General features: G+C 37.7%; 1 long non-coding RNA gene across 1 annotated transcript; it reads right to left on the minus strand.

Moving 5' to 3' along the window:
- Positions 1 to 772: 772 nt before the first annotated feature.
- Positions 773 to 19,269, minus strand: LOC128091241 (uncharacterized). Its single transcript, XR_008211313.1, has 4 exons — positions 19,227 to 19,269; positions 4,852 to 4,908; positions 4,140 to 4,416; positions 773 to 2,439 (listed from the first exon to the last, which is right to left on the minus strand). It is a non-coding gene; the product is annotated as an uncharacterized LOC128091241 (long non-coding RNA).
- Between the last annotated feature and the right edge of the window lie 847 nt (positions 19,270 to 20,116).

Raw genomic sequence — 20,116 nt, forward strand, 5'->3', positions numbered from 1 at the left:
CTCAACATGACATAGATTACCATTTAGACAGCAGTTTTTTCAGTCTTTCCAGGGCATTAAAACATTGCACTGATAGTCTCAGCTGTATTCCATACAAGAACTGTTAATTCCAAAATAATGCTGAATCAATTGGATGATTTACTTATTTATTTTTGGTTGATGTGGCTAATCCACATGAAATACTCAATACACAGTAGAAGACAGGGAGCGCAAACCTTACAGATTTCTTTTGGTCTCAGTTGATATCACATTTGCTGATTTCCATATGATCTTCTAGCAATTAGTTATTTTTCTTACAAGTTAATCTTAAAATTGAGACACATGTTTATTTACATATTTGTATTTTTACATATTCATAGATAGTTATCCAAGCAAATTGATAGGCTACAGCACAAACTTCATGCTTCAAATCACACTGAACATGCAACTAAAGTGAAAAGAAAATGACTCAAACTGAATTTAGGAGTATTTATATTATGCTTTCTAGATTTTTTAAAATATACTTAAAACAAAAAGAAACAGAAAGAGATCCATAGATCCACTATTTGTATAAGGCTCATTTCTAGAAACAAGGATATTTAAAATCTTTACTCTGTCTCTGAATTATCAGGTAAACTTTTTTACTTTGGAAATCAGAGCTCCTTTCAAATTTCTTCAGTATATTTATGACTATACTATGTTTTGTACCAGAAAGAAATAAGGCTTTTTCCTAAGAAAATCTAGAGAAATTGAACTGAGATTACAGTCTTAACTATATTTACAGTGATGAGAACTTAAGAAAAATGCAAATAATTCACATAAGTAAAATTGACAGTTTACATAACTGTGAAATAACATCAAAATTTTTCTAAACAAAAATAAAATTATAAATTCACTCAATACTGCACTTGCAATCTCTGGTAGAAATGGAAAAAAATATCAAAATTAATAGGCCCTTTACTATTGCCTTCACCATAAGGCTAAACCCTTACAAAAAAGGAAAGAGGGGAACAAAAGAAAATGGAGGGAAAAATTTAACTTTTTTCTGGTGAATTTGATGAGTGCCTAACATCCAACTGAGTGTCTAATATTCTGAAAACATTCTTACTCAAGTGACAGTTTCTATATTAATCTGGATGGACTTGAAAAATAAATGGGATATTGTTGTAGCATTTATTTACTCTTAAATACATTCAATTTTCTCACATGATGAAAGAGCCACATTAAAACCTTATTGCTTATCATTTTGTCTTTTGTTATACTTGGATTTTTTATTTTTACTGTACGAGTTTCTAAACTCCAAGTTTTTGATGTATTTCAGTGATTATGATATGGCAGTAAGAACTACGTTTCATAGCTTGGGGGCTTGAAAGTCTAATAAATATTTCTAAAGCAATTTGAATTGTTTCATGAAGTACAATTGAAGTCAAATAAAATATAATCTTATTAATAAACTGGCTGCTGAAAAACAGCAGTCACTAAGTAATAATAATTCAGAAGAAGTCAAACTCAACAGATGTTTGAGACTTGAGAACTCAGATACAAAAAACTATTTTGCTTGTCAGTGTTTTTGTTCTCACTTTCACCTTGACTTTTCTCACACCAAAATGCAGTATAAAATTTTAAATGCTGAACAGCTTTCCTACATTATTCTTAGATTTTAACAGATAATATTTATTTACCAAAGGATTTCCCACCATCTCACTCAAAAATTAACACCAAACTCACTTACTAATACATTTCTCATGTGCTTGTATAACTTCAGTGTTTTGTGGGATAGAACCTCTTGCACATATGGGGTAGAACCATCTCCTCGTTTCATGTAAAAGCTGCCTAGCAGCCTGACATCATTATTGTCTGCGACTTGCAAGCATTATAACGAAACAAACATAAGTTTTAATACAAGTGTCATCCCAGATTGCAATGCAGTTTTTTTTAATATAAAATTAATTTTCATGCAGAGAATTAGAAGTACTGATAATAGAGTTTATAATGAAGAATAGCTGTATGTAGAAAATTTATTATGCCATTTCTGACTAAAAATTCTATCATTCTTTGTGAACACAAACTAGTACTAGCGTAGTACTAGTGCTACACAATACTAGATAATATACAGGTGATGTTTTAATTAGGTTATGAACACAAATCTGTAAAGCACCTTAAAAAAAAAAAACTATTCACTTCTGGTACTATAGGGAGGAGAGAAGAACAGTGCAATGAAAAAATTTCACTTCCCCCAAACCTGACTAACAAGAGAAATTTGTTCTTCAGCTGGTTTAATCAGAACGTCCTATCATTTCCCCAAAGAGTTGTCTCTTGCTGCTTCAGCAGAATTTCCATTCTCCCTTCGTCCTTCAACATGATGCCATCTCACAAGAGACCACGGCCACTTCTATATTTTATCACCATCAGAATCCTTGGACAGTTTGTTTCTGGGACATTTGAAGGTTTTCCTCTCTGCTAAATTAGAAAATGATTCAGCGCTATAATTCTCAAAAGTATTTTAAGCTCAGTGAAAGCACAGACCCCAGATAAGTGGCTCCCTTTTTAGAAAGGGTAGCCCCACCTAATAAAAAATTTACCAGGTAAGTAAGAATTTGCAGGATTAAAACCTTAACCTTTTCAAAAAACTTCTTGAATTTTAACATGTAAATAAATACCAATGAATCAGGTACTAAAATTAGCACATAACATTAAAACAAACAAAAAACAAACAAAAAACCAACACTCCCCACCAAAAAATAAAACAAAATACACACACACAAAAAAAAAAACAACATCCAAACCACAACAAATAGCATAACCATCACAGAAACACTGTCTCAGTGTACAAAGGCAGCAAACCGCTTCTGAGTGGAAGTATTATACTAAGGGACAAGATGAAATAAGGTTATGTGAACAAGTGTTCTACGATTTTTATTCAAATTTTTTTGATTTTTTAAAATTCAAGTTTACTGTAAATTGATAGATATCTTTCATAAAGACTAAATTCGTAACACATTTGTCCAATTATGCCTGTGAGATCTAGTATAAATTTGAAATAAACTCCACATTACCAACTTCATCTAAGCAACATCTTGGCATTCCAGGGTTAATCTGTACATTCCAAGATATATTTAAAAAAGTTCAAAAATAACAAAATTTATTATTTATCTGCAATGAAGTACTATCAGTATTAACAGTTTTAAATGGTGGAGGGTCAAAGATGGCTGAAGGGGATAAACACATTTTAGCAGTTGCTCATCCCTACTAGACTGCTAAAAATCCAATGCAGACAGAAGTGACTGCCACATCTGCCTGCTTGTCATCTCAGTGCCTTCTATGAAAGGGAATACAGGTGCTCACACACCAAGCAAGAGGCCACAATACAATTGCCACTCCTTCCCTCCCATCCCCTGCCCAAACTAACACACCAGTGGTCCAGCAAGGGAGGCAAAGAGTGAAAGGATAAAACAGGATAAGACACCTCAAAAGCTGTCCTTTAGAAAGTATCCTGCGGGCATCTGTGCTAAGGTACATGACCCAGTCACATTTCACAGGCCAGTTCAGAGAATTCTGCTCTATGAGAGCTTTCTTTCCTTCTATTTTTCCTTCCTGTTTCCCCATCTATGCAAGAATGCTACTGAAGCATCAGTGTGTGTGCGCACATTTGAGAATCACAGCATGAATCTGCTTCGTGTTTCTGTACCTTAAGTCAAAAAGGAGACAACGCTCACAACTGTACTGGAATTTGGGAAGGAGATTAGAAATACATATCAATGTGTTTAACAAGGTTTGCCTCCTACCAGTGGTCTTCAGTGAGCAGAAGAACATTTACACAACTCAGACAAAAATGCAAACTCTTCCTTGGTGCAGACCAGCTTTCCCTAGTGAATTTCTGACGGCAGGTTTAAGGCTGACTTCCTTTCTTCATAACATTCAACCGTGCATACATCTTGAATGGTTTGCATTCTTAGCTATGCCATTCCTGAACACTTCATTTTATGCAGTCACCTTGGTTTTAAATTTACAAATCTATTGCAACTGCAGGCAGACTCTGAAGCAGGAGGCATTAAAATTCAGAAACTCATAAGGAATACTAAAGATAACAGGACTTTTATTTTCTGGGACCCAGTGGTTTTAGCAATAAAACTTCTACATATTTTCAAAGGAATACATACCAAAAATTTATACTGTATGGTAACTGCCAAATTCAGGGCAGTATCTCAGACTTTTCTCTGCAAACTCAGGTTTGCTAAAAGTATGGATAGCTTCTTAGCAAGGCCATGAAGCAGATGAGGTGTCACACCCTTTGTACTAAGTAGGAATTATATCAGGTAGTCAAGAATGTACTTGAATATCGATGTCCTCGGTGAGTATCTATCCCAACTGGACTTCTTTTCACAGGCATAAACATTTCCACAAGCCAGCCAGCCACAACAATTCCAATAAACTTTTCTGGATGGAAATGTGGTTTCAAATGAAAGAAAAAGAAAGACTTTCAAAATAAACACAATTCTGTAAAGATTTCATTGTAACAACCTGAAATAATTTGAGAGAAAAACATGGAAAGTCTCGACTTCTTTTGGAACTTTTATTTAATTCTGTGCAAACAGCAATAAGGAAAAGAAACTTGGGTCAGCTACGGATAACAGACTTTTTCCTTCAACATGGAGGAATACTGTAAAATGCCAAAGCTCTTTTACTATGTTCACTTAAAATAAACCCTAGGAGCTTACAAGAGAAGGGATGACTTCAATTTTGGCTGGCTCGTAGAGAACCATCTCAGAGGCAACAAAGCAAACAAAGCTAGGCCTGTTTAAAGAGCGGTAGTCCCACAGAATAAGTTCAACTTCTTTTCTTCATTCTGAATATTTCAAAAAGATTTTTCACCTTGTAAGTCAAATGTTTTCCCGTTTCAGCTCTTCCACTACTGAACCAAACCACTGGCTTTTTTTTTTTTAAAAAAAAAAAAAAAAAACTTCATATTATACAGATACAGTCATGAAAAGAAATGCCAAGGTTTTCCCAAATACTGGATTTTGATCAAAAATTGCAAGGAAGAATAATCCAGCAATTATACCTCTTTTATTTGCTGCCCTGACAATACACATTTCTCACATTGCTAACATTTTACAATACAGCAGGTAATTCAGGCTGCAGATGTTCCTGTCTAAAATGCAAAAGGTCTGTAAAATCTGTTTACCAATAATGAGGAAAAAATGGACCATTAATTAAAAATACAGCTGCAGTAATAAAGGAGTGCTGTGCAAAGCCCCTGCTACCCTTGATTTGCATGACCCAGTCACAGTTCACCTCTTCTTGCAATTCCATTTCCAGGCCCTGCTGCCCAGGGAGCTCATCAGGACTTGGAGGCAGTGCGTGGACTTACTCAGATGCTGGAGAGGAGAGATGAGCAACATATTGACCCCTCTTCCTCCTCATGTATTGCTGACTGTTGACTCATACAACTGACTTGGTTGCTGTGCTGCTTCCACTATCAAGTATAATTGTTTCTTAATATAGATTCTTTTCAAACATAGGTTTAAAAACCACCAGTAGAGGCCCATAATTACGGTACCTTTTCTTCTTGAATCTCTTCTAATTCAGAGTGTAAACCTATTACTTCATATTGCTAACACTAAAATGCTACACCCTGAATTTGTGCAAGTTGAATTCATTCTAACTCACTTCAACTCTGTAAATTCCTTTAAACAAAAAGTACACTGGTAAAACTTGCTTCAGTATAACAGTTTCCTAACAGTTCCTGATAGTTCTTCAATAAAGAACGTTGCAACATTTAGTTCTTCAGTCTTTGCAGCAATCCAATAGGAAATAATGGTAGGCATACCAATTAAAGCATTTTATTGCAATATTAATATTTACTGTCATTTCTCTAGAATCTCACATGTGAAAATACAGTGCAGGAATAAAAACAAAAAACATATCATAGAAAGGTATCAGACATAGACACCAGACATTCTTTTTGTCTTTCCCCTGCAGGCTATAGAGTCATTTGGACACTATATTAGTAAAAGAATGCTTTTCCTGATAAATTCTACAGGATTAATGCTTAGCTCACTGTGTAATTGGTATATATTATTCTGGATTACTCATAGGAACTGAGAATTTATGATCATTAAAACTGTCAGAATTTTTACTTCTTATTCTGTTTTCCTTAGCTCAAGATATTCCAGTGTCCAATAGAACTCTGAATAATAACATAACTATATGGCTTCTGCAGCTCCATCATGATCTAGAAAAGAAGCCCTTGAGATGACAGTTTAACACAGTAATGTAGATTTAACCACAGAAGATTCCTATATTTCCCTGTGTCCAACTGGAAATTCAACATTAACAAACCATCGTGCCAAATTACAAGTTAAATACCTGGACAATATTATCACAAAAACAGATTGATAGAAAAATTTCCAGTGCTTATAATCCTTACAAATTTGTTATATAGTTACTTTATCTATTATTTAGAAACATTATAAATATTATATAACCTTGTCAAAAATTTAGGCTCCTGATGGGACCTGTGGCACAGCTATACTAACAAATGCCAATCAGCAAATGTAATCTACCTCAGTAAAACAAAGTGCATTTCTCTGTTATTTGCAGTAGTGCAATTAGACTTTCTCCTGTATATTAGTCTATTTTGTTTTCTCTCTGACACATAACCTGCAGCAACTTTAACAGCCTCTTGCAAACCAACGTTCATTAAATTCTGCTGACATAACTTATTTGAGAAAGAGAAAAAAAACTTTTACACTCAAAAGATCAAGCATGCAGCTGCTGTTTGGATTACTGAAAAGTGACAAGAGCCTCTATCAGCATTCACCACAAGTTAAAAAGCAAGAGCTGCAGGATATCCAGGGCAGCCTCCTGTCCACATACAAGGCACCCAATGCCCTACAGCCCACACTCGGCCGCAGTCAGCTGTGCTGAGATAACATGAACAACCAGGAGTGCTGCCTCTCCCACCTTCACACAATACTTAGCACAAAAAAGCATCTGTGAAAAAAGGTCTTCAGTCTTACTTTGCCACATTATATCCATCCCTTAGAAGTACAGACTTATCAATGACTCTTATGTGAAATTCTGTGGGAATATTCTTCCTTCCACACTATTGCTCAGTTAATGCCCTCTCTTCTACCTAACCAGAAAAGAAAAAAGAAAAAAAAAGTTAAGGCTAAGAGAGTTTTTACTACTGTAATGAGGAGCACTTTTTCTTCTGATCCTACACACTGATGATTTGGAGAAGTGATATTACCTAGTACCACCAGTGCCACCTGCTCAAGAGCAGCTCTTCCAATGCAGCTAACAATATGAAGGCTGGCTAATCCCCTACCGATCTGCTTGCCAGTGCAGATGGAATACAATTTCAAAGCAAACCTTCAGGAAAATGTCTACGAAAAAAGACCGTCAACATTATTGTGACATTGCGTTTCTTATACCTCAGATCCAACAGCTTTTACACACAACTAAATAGGAAGAAAAATGATGAGAGAACAACACAGTAGACTTCCCTCCTTCCTTTTTGAATAGAAGCTTATATCATAGAATGTGGGGTAAAATAGTACTGCAAAATGCATTATAGTGAAAAAGGAGTTATTGTCTGTATCCCTGAACTATGCACTCAAAACATTTCTACTACAAGTAGGCAGCAATTTTACTTGCTTCCAAAGTGTTATTCTGTAAACGATCCCTTTAAACGTGCAGAGCTCATTGAAGTTGACTGCACTTATTTAAACCTCTTCGCATAAATTATAAGAGTAACCTTGAGAACCAGTAAGCTCCTAATGGAAAAAATAAAAATAAAATAAAAATCAGAAGATTCCTGTTGATTGAAGGAAAAAAAAGGAAATAAGAAATGATGCTATGTAACACTGAAATTTTGTCTTCCCCCTCCCCCCCATAGTTCCACCTGGAGAAATGTTATCTACTTAATCAGATGAGACTGGTGGAGATAAAAAAAGATGCCAGAATACAAGCTCTCAATTTTCTCTTGGGGATATTTCTTAATTTCTAACCCTGACAACAGTGAGGATGATATTACTTATAAGAGCTGCTCATCCTATTTCTACAAAACCTGCACTTTGCAGTTATATTTCAGTTCATTTACTGCTAGTAATAACAACTGATCATACTCAGAAACTTGGCACAAAAAAGGCATTTACTTCTTTAATTAACAATGAGCACAGCACAGTAGATGTAAACAGAAAGACAAGACATACCTGAGGGACAAGATGCCAACCAAAGAGACCAGGAAAGTCTCAAGCTATGGTCCAAGAGAATCTTATGAGGTTCAACAAAGTGAAATTCAAGGTCTTACACTTGGATTGTGGCAACTCTGCCTGTCAACATAAGCTGGAGGAGGAAAGAATACAGCACGGCCCTGCCTAAAAGGGCTTGGGAATATCAGTGGATGGGAAGCAGGACGTTAGTCAGCAGTGTGTCCTCACAGCCCAGAAAGCCAAGCATATCCTTGGCTGCATCAATAGAAGCATGACCAGCAGGTTGAGGGAGCTGAAAGCCAGGATCTCAGAGTGCTAGCTTCCTTACTTAAATAGAATGTAGCAAGGACTACCTCTCTTATTCCACCCGCACTTCCATATTTCACCTTGTCTAAGTTATATTCCCTTCACTCTGCATCTCCAGTCATATTTTCACAGGTCCAAAAACAAATTCTTTCTGTCTTGTAAAGTAGACTATTTTCATTGCAGCCACAGAAGCAATTTTATTTTTTTAAATATCACTTGAGTTGATAACACTTTGGTCATGTTTAAGTATTCCTCTTTATTCTATTCTCTCAATGCTGATGATGGTTTTCTGTGCCATCTCTAAGGGCACATTTCCATTGCAAATATCTGTGTAGCATGCAGTTGCAACAGATTCCATCCAGCTTTAAATTAACCAGGATTTGTAACTAAAATATTTGACCTACAATATCCTTGATTTCTTCACTGAAGAAGTAGAAACTCTTACAGATAACCTGCCTTCATACTATAACTGTTCCACTAGTTTGTCACACTAGGACATCACATCTTCAATTTCTCCATGGTCCCACGATATTACCTTCAGCAAGAGCCATCCATCTAAGACAAGTCAAAGTGCTATTTCCGGAAAATTTCTATGCATTCTTAATGAATTATCAAGAAATCCAAGGTAGACAGTTGACAACGCAAAATAAGCTTGTTTATTTTATTTTTAAATGTGAATAAGTAGTAAGGGAACTACATCATTATGGTATTCATCCCTGTCAAAAATAAGTAAATGTCACCTAAAACAGATGAGAAAGTATTTTCTTCTCTGTAAAGTGTTGGCTTACTGTTTACTTCAGGAAGAAAAAAAAAAAAATAAAAAAAATAAATCAGTCTGCATAGAGCAGAAGTGGCATATTCCCAGAACTTAGGTTCCAGTCTTTGGCAGGGTCGTTGTTGAGGAACCTCACTGCATCTGCAACACTGATGATAAAGTTCTCACATATTCAACAAGCCAGATTCAACAAGATGCAGAAATAATTTCCCAACCGTTGTGTTTTATTTAATGTGCCTGTCTTTTTGACATTCCTGGATATATTAAAAAAAAAACAACAACGAAACACCTCTTTTTTTTAAGTAAATAAAACTGTACATAAACATGTGTTGTACAAGAACTACTGACTGTAATATTGTGGTTTTTTTCCTCTTTTGTCTTATAAAAAGCTGCAAAGAGAGAAATAAATTCTTTCTTCTAAGAGCTTTAGTGCTTTTTTTGTGTTGATGTTGTTGTTGCCTGCATACAACAGATGCTCTTTCCACAAATTAGTTTATAATTTCTTTCATAACTCAGTCAGAACAACCCTTCAATTTATAGTCAGGGAAAAGATTTACTGCTGCACATAATTCTTGTAATTATGTAACAAAACTGCACTTTGCTAGATGAAAACCTTGTCTATCAATCATTCTGTTTAGAGTATGGGCAACATAATCTTCTGTTACACCAGCTGTGTGCAGATCAGCCACATACACCAAAGATTTTTTAGATTTCCATAGTATGAAGCATAAAAAATTACTGCGGTAGCTAATAGATGGGCAGACTGCAAGTAGGCCAGATAGAGTATTGAACTGCAGTAAGTAATTAGGAATGTCACACATAGCGAGTCCTCCTCCAATACCAATTTGCAAGATGAACAGCATTTACATGTTTTTGAGTCATCAAAATAGTCTTAGCAACAATAAAGTGTACATAGTTTCCCCATTTATAAAAATCCAGAACTCTGCTAGTCCAATAACACAACATAAAAATCTAAACATAAAAAAATCTACTTGAATGGCTCAAGTGAGTGGCTTGGAAGCTAGTGGATCCTAAGCTTTGAAGTAGCATGAAAACTGCAGATGTTTCACCATCAAATAAAAGCTAGCAGATAGTACAAAGGCAATATTGCCAGTTACATTAGTGAAAGCATTGTTCGTGCAGCTGTAGAATCAAAACATTATTTTAAATAACTGATTTTAAATAAGAATATAATTTAGGTAAGTCAAAATATTGTTTCACTTTCACATTAAGAAATTACTTGCATAAAGGGATTATACTGTCTACAATTAAACTTGAAGTTACTGTCATATTAACAAGAACAAAACTGAAAATACAGTAATGTTTCTCCGCAAAGTCACGTATGTATGCCTGAAGGCAAGTTAACCTCCAGGGATCACCACATGTTCTTTAAAGAAACTGATTAGTAAGCTGTGCTTTCCAATGAAATCAGTTTACTGCATGCCTTCAGTAATTGATCTGGAATCATTACATTGTCTCAGGATACACCGTGTACCTTCCATACAAAAATACTGCGAGGATAAACAGATTAGAAATCACAGAATCACGGTATCACAGCAGTTGGAAGGGACCTCAAGACATCAATGAGTCCAACCCCTCTGCCAAAACAGGTACTCTACAGTAGGTCTCACAACTAGGCATCCAGATGACTTTTGAGTACCTCCATAGAAGAATTGACAACCTCTCTGGGCAGCCTATGCTAGTGCTCCATCACCCTCACTGTAAAGTTCTTCTGCATGTCAGTACAGAACTTCCTATGCTCAAGTTTCAGACAACTGCTCCTTGTCCTGTCTCTACACACCACTAAGAAGAACCTAGCCTCATTCATTTGCCTCCCACCTCCCTTTAGATATTTATAAACATCAGATCCCCTCTGTCTTCTTTTACCCAGGCTGTACAGACTCAGACTATTTCTTCATATGAGAGATGCTCCAGGCCCCTCATCACTTCTGTAGACATCTGCTGGACTCCATCTAGGAGATTCCCTGTCTTTTTTTGAACTGGAGAGCCCAGAACTGAACACAATAGTCTAAATGTGGCCTCTTCAGGGCAGAGTAGAGGGGGAGGATCACCTCCCTTAACCTGCTGGCCATGTTCTTTATAATGCACACCCAGATACCATTGTCCTTCTTGGCCACAAGGGCACCCTGCTGGCTCATGGTCAACCTGTCGCCCACCAAAGCAACCAGGTCCTTCTCCACAGAGCTCCTCCACAGGAGGTCATCCCTTAAACTGTACTGATGTACGTGGTTACACCTCCCTAGGTGCAAGACTCAACGCTTGCTCTTCTTAAACTTCATCACGTTACTCCCTGCCTAGCTATCCAGTCTGACCAGGTCTTGTTGAATGGAACATCACAGCCTTTTGGTGTGTTAGTCACTCCTCCCAGCCTCGTATCATCAGCAAACTTGCTGAGGGTGAGCTCTACCCCTTCATCCACGTTGTTGAAGAAGATGTTGTACAAGACTGGACCCAGCACCAACCCCTCAGGAGCACCACTAGTTACTGGCCTCCAACCAGATTCTGCATCACTGATAACAATCCTCTGAGCTTTGCCAGTCAGCTAATTATCAGTGCACCTCACCATCCACTCATCAATTCCACACTTTCTTGGTTCCATAACAATGATATTGTGGGAGATGGTGTCACACAAATTGATGAAGTCAGTGTACACAACATCTACCACTCTCCCCATCTACTCGTATATGTGATGATATAGCAGGCTACCGGGTGGGTCAAGTATGCTTTTCTCTTAGTGAGTCAATGTTAACTACTCCTGATAATCTTCTGATAATCTTCTTCTCTTCCAACTGCTTGGAGAGGGTATCCAGAACAAGTTGGTTTTTTTTATTCCTTTCCAGGAACAGAGGTGAGGCTGACTGCCTGTAGTTTCCAAATAGATTCAGACAGAACAGGTATGTCAGACTAGGTAATAGAATAAAATCAATCACAAAATGACCTCCTCTCCTGATATAGGTTGGTTTGATTAGCAACAGGGATTAGTACATTAGTTTATATTAATTTGGCATGAATGATCATTCTAAAACTTTCAATTTCAGCTTTAGTGGGTGAATTGTCTTCTTTTCTTCAATAATTTTGCACTGGGGACATAATAGAATACTTTTATCTTTTGCCTCAATTATTTTGCCTCACAAGAAGCACAGGAGTCATAATAGAACACTTTTGTCTTTTGCACCCAGTAGGTACAAGAACATCTTGCTTAGATTCCACATATATTGTTCTAAAAGTTATTCACTATGACCTAAAATGCAATAGAAATTTTCCAAATTGGGAAAAGCAGCTGGAAGTTAGCCAAAAGTCTCAGTGGTAGAAAATGAGGAAGAAGTGGGTGGGCACTCGACCACGCTAGATTACCACTGAGAATTCCCAAAGAGACATTAGCATATATTAATGAGTCCTTGAAAAGAGTGGATATGTATGCCAATGTACTGCATACGTATATCTTAACTGTTTAAACGTAGAACCTGAACTCTGAAAGAGAACACTTGCTTGTCAAGTTGCCTGGTACATATAGTGAGGAATAAAAGAATGCCACTTTTTAACACCACATTGGAATTAGAGAGTTTTCTTCCCAGATTTTGGATGACACTCCTTGCTCTTATTTCAATAGGCAATAAGGATTGAGGAATGCCAAACTGTTTTATTCAGTTCTGAAATAACTGGATTCACATAAACTGTGGTCTTTCTTCAGATTTGTAACTTATCTGATGCTGTAAAACATAAACACTTCTTTTTCCCCTCCTTATTTAGTTATTTTTTAAACCATCATTCTCCACATTCTTTCTTTCCCTTCAACTGATGATGAAGGAGGAGTTCCTTCCCACCCATTCAGCGTTTGCGAAACAAATGGAGTGGGTGTCCAGCCCTGGTTCCTAGTACAAAGTAGAGATGGAGCTACTGGGGAAAATTGAGAGCAGGGTCACAAAGATGAAGAGCACCTGTCACAGTGGAAGAAGCTGAGAGAGTCCATCCTGGAGGAGAGGTTGAGGGGTATGACAGTGCACTCCTTGCCCCCCACATAACCTGGTTGTTATATCCAAGGCCTTGTGCATACAATGAAGTGCAAGAGATCTTGTCCTTGGAACAAATAGCAATCAGTGTTTCACCGCAGGTACACGGACATCTTATAACAGACAACTGGCTCAATAGAATCAATTCTAAATTGTATAATTGTGAGTCATCTTACCCCATAAATAGCAAGCAGCCTAAAAATCCCTTTGGGAGTTCTTCTTGCAAGTAGCTGGCTCATAATGTTCCATTATCTGCTCTAGTAGATTTCACAATGCTTAAACCACTAATTAGAGCAGCCCTGGCTATCCTTACACCCCTACCTGCAAAACAGGATGCGATCAAAAAAGACATGGAACATAATTCAATACATGATAAAGATGCACAGAATACCCTTAAACAGCTCCCTGCATGAGAAGAATTAATGCATGGCATTTGTTAATTACAGTTGTGAAGTGGGCCTGGATGATGTAGTACAGACAAAAAAAAAAAAAATAAATAAGAGTTTTATACCACGGGGCAGAGATCATAAGTGAGACCTGTGAAACAGGGAACAGAGGCTCAATCAAAAGGAAATTTATTGAAAAAATGTGCAAGCAGGATCTCAAGAATTGAGAACTACTTTATGGAAAAGGGCATAAGCGCTAGGCATTCCCAAAGCTGCAATGCATGCTCAGCCTACTAGCATTACCTTGAATCTGATTGAAGCATTCCAGAAAGGAGATAATAGTGAGAGAAAGAAATGTATATCATCTTCTTCAACACTGGTTCAGAGAAAAGGAGATAATTTCTTCATCTCTCTTAAAGAAGAACATGAAGAAAACAAACGAACACAAGTAACGGTTGGCAGATAATTGGGTCTGCCTGTTGGAGAAGTGCTAGGTCTGCCTGTCAGACAAGTGGAGGTTTATCAATGGATAAGCTATGATGGTCCATATATTCTGATTCCAGTCAGTCCTCAAAGGCAATCGATGAAATTTCTAATAGATACAGGAACTCACTTTTCAGGACTATCAGCAAGATACTGAGAAGATGAGTGAGGCCCGGACAGCAAAGAGTTAAGATTAACCAGTGTGAATAGAGCGAGTTCTGTTTGACAAACCAACTTGTGGCTCCCCAGTGAGAAATGTCTGTCATCTACTCGCTTTGCAATTACAGAGCATCATGAAAATATTTTAGGATTTGGTGCCTGCTGAACGGCAGCATGTAGTCTTTTGGCTCAAATATCAATCCCAGACGCCACAGAAATAGGGAGGTCACAGTGTGTGTACTTCACTCAACCCCTGCACTCTCTGAATTCAAAGATCCCCAGTGTACTGCAGTACCCCATTTCTACCGCAGCACGACATGGGATTCCTTAATTCATAGCAGATTTGGAGGAAAAAAAAAAAAAATTATATTCAAAACCCACTCCCCATATAACTCACCTCTCTGGCAAGCTCAGAAACCAGACGGGAGGTGGTGATTAACAATCGATTATCAGTGCCTGAATGCCAATACATCACTGCTGGCAGTTGCTGTCCCAAACATTGGCTTAAAAGCTACTTTGTAAGCAGACGCACACCCATAGATAGCAGCCTTTGATGTAAAAGATACACTATTTATGGTTCCCTTGCAAGAAGAGGGTACAGAAAAGTTTTCTTTCACTTGGGAAGGGATACAATGTTTACCTTTAACAGACTCCAAACAGGGATATAAACATACTTCCACAATAGCTCACACTGCACTTCCTGAACCTTTAGAGACAATTTCACTTTCTCAGGATGTGAAACCATATCAATATATATGATATTTGCATCAGAGCGACTGCCTCTGAGAAGGTTGGGCAAGTGGCAGCAGCACTACAGCAACCACTAAATGAAGGAGAAATTAAGATTCCATCTGGAAACTGTCAGGGACTAAGTGGAGAAGTAAAATTTGGGGGTATTTTGTGGGTATCAGACAGTGCAGTTATCCCTCCGGACCTTTGAAGAATAACTGAAGAGCGACAAATTCCTAAATCAAGGAAGGAGTTACAACAGTTAATGAGAACCTTGAGATAGTAGAGAAAGAATGTACCTGGGTTTCCTATCGTTTCTCATCCATTGTACTCATTCCCACGGAAAGGCAAGCCATGGGAGTGGAAATCAGAGCACAGGGAGACAGTCAAAACTCTAACTGAAGAGTTAAAAACTAGGGCTTTGACCCCACTATAGCTGAATGGGTTTTTGCTGGAAGTACTAGTTGCTGTAACCTATTTCAAATCGGCCTTGATGGGCCAAGAAGGACTTACTGCTTAGTTCACCCACACTTAAAGAAATAGACCAAAGATATTCTGAATGAGGAAAAGGGATGTTTATCTCTAGCCTGAACAGTTAATCAAGTTGAGAGAATACATCAGGATAGCCTGTACAAAGCAGATGGCCATATAACTTACTGGAAGTCCTCTAGGGGACAGCTTCCCCAAAAGGAATTTTGCAAAAACACACCTAGAAACAGCATGTTTACCTAACAGGAGTTGCAGAAAATATTAAATTGGTGGAAAGACATACTAAAGTTTCCAAATCTGAGATGCCTATAAACAGAGATCCTTTGGAATTACAACTACCGTTTAAGCTTTACCAATTCTGAATACACCATTCCCTTTTGTAGGTACACCAACAGAAAACATTTTGTTTACATCTCGTTCAAAAGAGCGAGTGGTAAATGGCAATATAAAGCTGTTGCATTGGATTTTACCACTAACAAACAAGTTATAAAAGAAGGTGAAAACAGTGCATAAATAAAAGAAATAAGAACAGTTGTCCCAGCAACACAAAATGGAGCAAGTGTCATACATGTAGATTCTTACGCTGTGCGGGCTTGTACCACACAGTGGTTCTGCCAATGAGAAATCCTGAATTGGGAAGAAAATAGATCCCCGTTTGGAGAAAAAAAAAAAAAAAAAAAAAAAAGATTGACAATTACTACTAGACGCAGTCATGAAAATACCTTCTTAAGATGGGATGGGTAAAAGCCCATCTAAAAAATAATCATCCTGCCACAAGATTGAATGAAAGGAAGGATTAACCAAAATCAGAAAAATCACCTTATGTCCTGAGTGGTATACACTCAGTTTGAAGAATGGTTACATCAGCCTTCAGGTCACACAGGCAAGGAAGCATTTTACTGCACAGAGCAAAGACTTGACCCTCTCATTCACAAAACTGAAATCTACTTAGAAAACAAATGGAGCTGGGATAGTACCAATCAGCTCCCCCAACTCCTGGAAATTGAAGGACAAGAAACAAAGGTAGGAAGTCAAATGGTCAGTGAGTCCACCCATGAGAAGACAAATCAAATCTATGTGACTGAGGTCAAATAAAAAAGAAACAGAAAGAAAAATTGTGCCACTGAAAGATTGGACTTTTTATATCATTTTGTTTTTGTAGTCTGGATTCACCATGATGTAGGACTGTCATTTAAATTCAAATTAGCATAGACACAGAATAACAACTGCTTTGCCCATATTGACTTTTCTCAGTAACCCCACTGATGTCAAGAGTAAAAAAAAAACACTCTCAAAAACTGGACAAGTGACTTACATATATTACAACATTCAGTGCAGTCTTTCCTATCAGGACTGGGAGCTAATCAATGGCTCTTATCCAGTATACTACCAAAGTAGGAAAAAATTACTACAAAGGATAACCAATTGATTGTAGATACACTTGCTATAGCTCAAGACAATGCTTCTCCAGCTTTTAGACATATCGAAACTCAAATATGAATTTAATCTACAGTAGCAGCAATTACAAGAGAAGGCAAAGGAGACACCTTAACCACTGAGATTCAAAAGGTAACTTGGAATAATGCAAATAAATTTGAAATAGAATTCCAATCCTGGTGGTTAATTTTAGTTATAGTTGCTTATATTTTACTTATAACATTTCTGATAATAAAGCTACAGCTTTTGTCTTAACAATACACAATGCTTCACTATATGCCATATCCTCAATTGTTGCACTGGAACTGATACGAGTGGATCACTCTGTCCATTAGAACACAGTATGGGACCAACAAAATTGGGGGGGGGGGGGGGAAAAAGCGAATTGTTGGAAGTGAAAAGCAGCTGTGAAAACTACAGATTTAAGGTATAAATCCCCCCCAGCAAAGCCTTGGCGGGGGGAAGAGCAGGGTAAGGGTAAGATAAAGCAAACTGAAATGGAAGATCAGGTGCCTGGCTGATCTAAGAGAGCTGAGCCAGTTTGTAATAATAAAAGGTTGGAATGTGAAAAAGGTTTGGGTAAGGCACAGACCAAGGGAGGTAGAGAAGGAAATGGACAGGAGGATGAAAAGGTAAAAGAAAAAAGGAGATGCCCTGGACCTGGGGTCAAGAAACCAGATCTTCAATACGCAAAGCATTTGAAATATGGATGCTAGAATAGGGAATGCTCAGAGCAGGTACTGGGAGGGCAGGACTCCCAGGGTCCTGAGTCTGCTCTCACCTGGGAGTTTAACTTGATAACTCTGAGTGAGAATTGATGGGGAGTGGGGAATGAATATGTAAAATTTCTTATAGATAAACATGAATCATATTCAGTTATAAATACATGCAAGGGACAAGCAACCAAACATAATCAGTAGTTGGAGCCAAGCAAAAGCTAAAGTGCAGCCATTCTTCCAACCATTACAGTTTTAATTTGGGAAAAGAATGCATATACATCAATTTCTATATATGCCTGATTGCCCGATGCCATTAATGGAGAGAGATATCTTAAACAAACTGCAGACCCTAGTCAAATTTGGTGAAATAGAAATCTAAGAGCATATTACAGAAAATAAAACTGCGGGGGCTCAAATTCTTATGTTATAGAAGCTGTTCCCTTGTGACCAGACAGCTGCAAGGGAAGTAAAATATGCCATGACATTGTGGATCAAGGTATCAGAGAGACACCTGGACAATCAAAGCAATTAACAGTAACTATCCAGCAGAAGCTGAGAGTAAAATCAGTCAGACAAAAAAAAAAAAAAAAAAATGCACATTTTCTTTGAAAGAAAACTGTAATGCAGAAGTTCTTGAAGCTGGAAAGCCCCTGTTTAAAATTTGTAGATGCTACAAGCTTGCTTGTACAGGAAGCCAGGAAATTGACTTTGGGAAATAAAATATCTGTGTATGTCCCTCATATGGTTACTGCAGGAAAGTTATTGGTTACCTCCAAGCAGAATCATGAAGTATCAAGCTGTCCTAGTGAAACAAAAGTTACTTTTAATTCCTAACATCCTAACATACTGAATCTGGCTCTGTTTTTAAATGTCTCAACAGCAGAAAGAGAAATTGAAAGCAACTGTCTTCAAACAATTGAACAAGTATATTCCAGTGGAGTTGATTTAAAAGGCTTTCCCCTCTGATATCTAGATATGGAAATGCATATGAATGGTAGCAGTTTTACGCAAGATGGCGTTAAGAAGGCCAGGTATGCTGTAGCAACCAGAGATAAAATAATAGAAGGTGGAACTCTGGCACCTGCCACCTTACTACAGAAAGCAGAACTTACAGCCTTGTTAAGAGCTTTGGGTTTAGCAAAAAGGAAAATAGTCAGCATTGGACAGAGTCAAAATTTGCATTTGGCGTTGTGCATGCCCACGGTGCTATCTGGAAAGAACTGTGGCTATCAACCTAACAGAGAAGATCTGTAAAATATGCCCCCACCTCTCAGCCTAGTTGTTATGTCCAAGGCCTAGTGCATACAGCGAGATACAAAAGACCTCATCCTTCAGACTAACAACAATCAAGGTTTCATCACTGGTGATCAGATACCTGGTTCAACAGAATCAATTCTAAGTTCTCATAAATAGTGTATAATGAATGAATATTAAGATGTTATAATTATGAAATAAACAAGAGAGTTTCACAAAGCAGACTATGATAACAAAAAGAGAATAAATAGAAGGCTTACCCCTATCCTGGGCTCACTCACAAAACACCAGCAGAAGCAATCTCCAGAAGAGAGATCCTTCCCTACTGGTAGCCAGATCTTAAATAAGTCTAGGCGCCTTCACCTGTGCTCCTCTGGCTGACTCATTGCTTACCTCAGGTGATCAATCAGAGGTTCAGTCTGTGACTCAGCAGTTCCCATACACTAGCAAGTAACCTAAGAACCCCTTTGAGAGTTCTTGTAAGCATCTGGATGCACACCAGAATCTTCTCTTGAATAGGGGTACCTCTTAATGTTAGTTAACATATGTGTAGAGATTCACCCAGGATATGGTGATGCCTTGCCAACAGATCCTTGGTAAGTAAGTGGTAGATTGTTTTTTTTTAAGCTATAACAAATTTGCTAAGATTTTCCTTTAGATTCATTATGCTCCCCCTCCTCTCTGTATAGTGAACAGTCAAGGCTATGTAGCCATTTTGGATCTTGTTAAGTCATTGTAATCATTGTTCAAATTACAATCTTATGTCTATTTATATAAATAATTATGTCTGCCTTCCTCTTCCACAAGTGAAATGGGCAGTGCTTTAGTCTCCATCCATGATAGGGGGATCTAATCTTTGCATTTGAATACTTAGGGAGAAAGTCCAAGACCACCTTATGAAGTTGAATGGGTAGAAGTCTGTGGGGCTGGAGGACACGCATTCCAGCATCCTGAAGGAACTGGCTGATGCAATTGCCAAACTGCTCTCCATTACATCTGAAAAGCTGCAGCTGTCAGAGTAGAAGACACCAGGGAGACCTCACTGAAATTTTCCAGTACTTGATGGCAGCTAATAAGCAGGAAGGAGACTGACTTTTTACATGACCTGGTAGTGATAAGAGAAAATTTCCTTAAACTGAAACTGGGGAGA

This window comes from Tympanuchus pallidicinctus, unplaced genomic scaffold, assembly GCF_026119805.1.
Source record: "Tympanuchus pallidicinctus isolate F22 unplaced genomic scaffold, pur_lepc_1.0 scaffold10, whole genome shotgun sequence".
NCBI classification, from domain to species: domain Eukaryota; kingdom Metazoa; phylum Chordata; class Aves; order Galliformes; family Phasianidae; genus Tympanuchus; species Tympanuchus pallidicinctus.